We start from the raw sequence: 3,521 nt of genomic DNA on the forward strand, positions 1-3,521 counted from the left end.
TTTCGGCGTGGAATGCTGCGGTGGCGCTGGCGTCGACCAATCTACCCGGGCGGATGGCTGGCAGGCGTTCCGCGTACGTGTTGGTACCTCTCTGTCGCGCCAAGTGTGAAGATGATCTCCCTCTTTTTTTTCTTATTCACATACCTACCCTTTTCCGCGCAAATAAACGTTATTTGACATTATTGTTATTGAAGTTGCTGCTGACCGCACTGCAGCCCGAAGCAGCATAGTACATCGTACAATATAACGAGCGCGTTTTTTTTTAATTTTTAAAGTGTACATATTTTATACGAGAAACCAGCTCGCCGGTACACACCAGAAGCGCCCCCCCCCCCCAAAAAAAGAAAAGAAATATGCTGCACACAAAACGAAGAACTCTTGGTCGATTGCACGTAAAACACCAAAGCTGGACTCAAATAAAAGGCTCGTTGCTTGTGGCTGCGTGCACACCAGGGGTGGCGCCAGGATGTTTTTACTGGGGGGGCAACCACGAAAAGTGAGTTCCTCCGGGGGGCAAGCTAGCTCTGCTCCTACTAGGTTTTCAATATATGCTTCCGGGCACTTGGGTGGGCGTAGGGGGGGCCGGCGAGAATTTTGGAGAGGCTCCAGCCCACCCTTGCCCTCCCCTGGCGCCGCCCCTGGTGCACACACGACAAAAAAGTAGGCTTTAATGATATTATTTGAAGAACAGCAGAGTTTTTCCAAACCTCTTTTTGGTTTTGAAATATGGGAATAGATTCATTGTTGTAGGACCCACAGAAATGCAAATACGTAATACTGCAGAAGAATGTCTTAGGTGAAACATAGTAGTCGAAGATTTTGAGAGTTTAAAAAACGCAACAATACTGCAAAGCAAAGTCGTAACTAATGATAATCTTAATTGATAATATAAAAATGCAAGGTTTACATATTTAAAAAACAATACATTTGGACTTAGGTAAATTGTAAAAAACGTAAAATATAGAGCCAGGATACAAAAGATAACATAAAACAAAGCAAACAAAACGACAGAGTTTAGGTTGTCTTTCCAAAAATGCATTAAAATAAAAAAATAGATGTTATGGGTGAAACATCGTTTGAAGGGACATTGAAGTGTAACAATGAATTGGCTTAGATTGATTAATTATGCACCGAGATCCCTAATGCTGCTAAATTTACCATCACCGGTTTAATACAAAAAGATTCAAGATCAAAGATTTATTTTGAGATTTCGCGTCATTATTTGCACGTTCTCTCGCTTACAAGCCTCTTCTAGGAAAAATTGTTTTTCTTCTTGGAGTACCGTCCAAAAATTATGTGTGTAAAAAAATATGCACGAAAAATGACATCCTTTTTACGCCACTGTAGCATTTTATAGCCTACTCAATTTTAGGTGCTGCTGTGCGCTTCTTCGTTTCTCATCCCGCGACTTGTTCAAACAGGTGAAGTATTCGGCTCGTTGAATGCAAAGTTCACGAGTGCTAGGATTCAGTGAGCACGCTACGTACGACACGCCGTCAAATCCAGGAAACTCGTGCAGCGCTCATGACTTTGATGGTAGGACAAGACCACGAAGGTCACCGAGAGTGACAACCGCGTCAGACGAGGGACTTGAGCTTGTCTCGTCAGCTTCGTCGCCATCTGAAGAAGTTGCACCGTTGGTATCCACAAGGAGCTGTGCAGGAGTGCTAATGCGTCGCCGTTTTCTGTTGTCATTCTCAGCCGGCACACACTGATGCCGCCGCTTTGTTTGAGTCCGCGGAGCCGGAGTTTTGAGCGTCAAATATGCAGGCAGGTTGGGCAAGATCGTCGGGACTGCATCAGGGGCAAGTGTCGGCGTTCCCCTAGGAATTCGGACTTGAACACCATTGATAACATGTACGTAGTCTCTCACAATGAAATGCGGTTCGAAATGTAACTCGCACACAGCACAATCGGCGTCAAGTGGCTTGTCAAGCCGATGGAGGTTCCGCTCCCAAAGAAGTCGTCGTTCTTCGTCTTTCGGGGCCTTAAAAAGCGATAACTTCCGACTTTGTTGCACACGCGGATATCCAGTTGTGCAACCTGGCGCGTAACAATGGTTTAGACGCTGCTTCCTCGTCATTTTGCGACTAAAACCGAGATTCTAGTTCTAGTACACTCTACTACTAGAGTGTACTAGAACTTTTGAGTGGCGCGACCGAAACGCTTTCCCCTTGCTTTCTCCATCCCCAACTTGTGGCGAAAGTAGCGGCGGCGCTGCCATCGCCCAATCTACCCACTTGGTTTACTCGGCTGGCTCGGTGGCATGGCCGGCATCTCGGTTTTAGTCGCAAAATGACGCAAAATGACGATTAGGGATCTCGGTGCATAATTAATCAATCTAAGCCAATTCATTGTTACACTTCAGTGTCCCTTCAAACGATGTTTCGACCATAACATATTTTTTTTTATTTAAATGCATTTTGGAAAGACAACCTAAACTCGGTCGTTTTGCTTGCTTTGTTTTATGTTATCTTTTGTATTCTGGCTCTATATTTTACCTTTTTACATTTTACCTAAGTCCAAATGTATTGTTTTTTAAATATGTAAACCTTGGATATTTATATTATCAATTAAGATTATCATTAGTTACGACTTTGCTTTGCAGTATTGTTGCGTTTTTTAAACTCTCAAAATCTTCGACTACTATGTTTCACCTAAGACATTCTTCTGCAGTATTACGTATTTGCATTTCTGTGGGTCTTACAACAATGAATCTATTCCCATATTTCAAAACCAAAAAGAGGTTTGGGAAAACTCTGCTGTTCTTCAAATAATATCATTAAAGCCTACTTTTTTGTCGTGTGTGCACGCAGCCACAAGCAACGAGCCTTTTATTTGAGTCCAGCTTTGGTGTTTTACGTGCAATCGACCAAGAGTTCTTCGTTTTGTGTGCAGCATATTCCTTTTCTTTTTTTGGGAGGGAGGGGGCGCTTCTGGTGTGTACCGGCCGGCTGGTTTCTTGTATAAAATATGTACACTTTAAAAATTAAAAAAAAAAAACGCGCTCGTTATATTGTACAATGTACTATGCTGCTTCGGGCTGCAGTGCGGTCAGCAGCAACTTCAATAACAATAATGTCAAATAACGTTTATTTGCGCGGAAAAGGGGAGGTATGTGAATAAGAAAAAAAAGAGGGAGATCATCTTCACACTTGGCGCGACAGAGAGGTACCAACACGTACGCGGAACGCCTGCCAGCCATCCGCCTGGGTAGAATGGTCGACGCCAGCGCCACCGCATCATTCCACGCCGAAACGGCCGCTCCCAGTACCAGGCGGCCGCTCGCGCCACTCAAAAGCTTCTAGTACACTCTACTACTACTACCCATCAATCACTCCCACGGAGGAAGGAATCCGTGATCACTCCCATGGTCCTTGAACAGATGGATGGATGGGTATGGCTGTACCCTTTAGATCGGGCGGTGGCTAGCGCCACTAACGATCGCAGCGCCAGAGTGCCTTCTAGTTAACTTTGGGAAACTCTAAGCGGCGGAGGCATGCAGAGGGGTAGCTCAAATG

Source organism: Rhipicephalus microplus, chromosome X (assembly GCF_043290135.1).
Source record: "Rhipicephalus microplus isolate Deutch F79 chromosome X, USDA_Rmic, whole genome shotgun sequence".
NCBI classification, from domain to species: domain Eukaryota; kingdom Metazoa; phylum Arthropoda; class Arachnida; order Ixodida; family Ixodidae; genus Rhipicephalus; species Rhipicephalus microplus.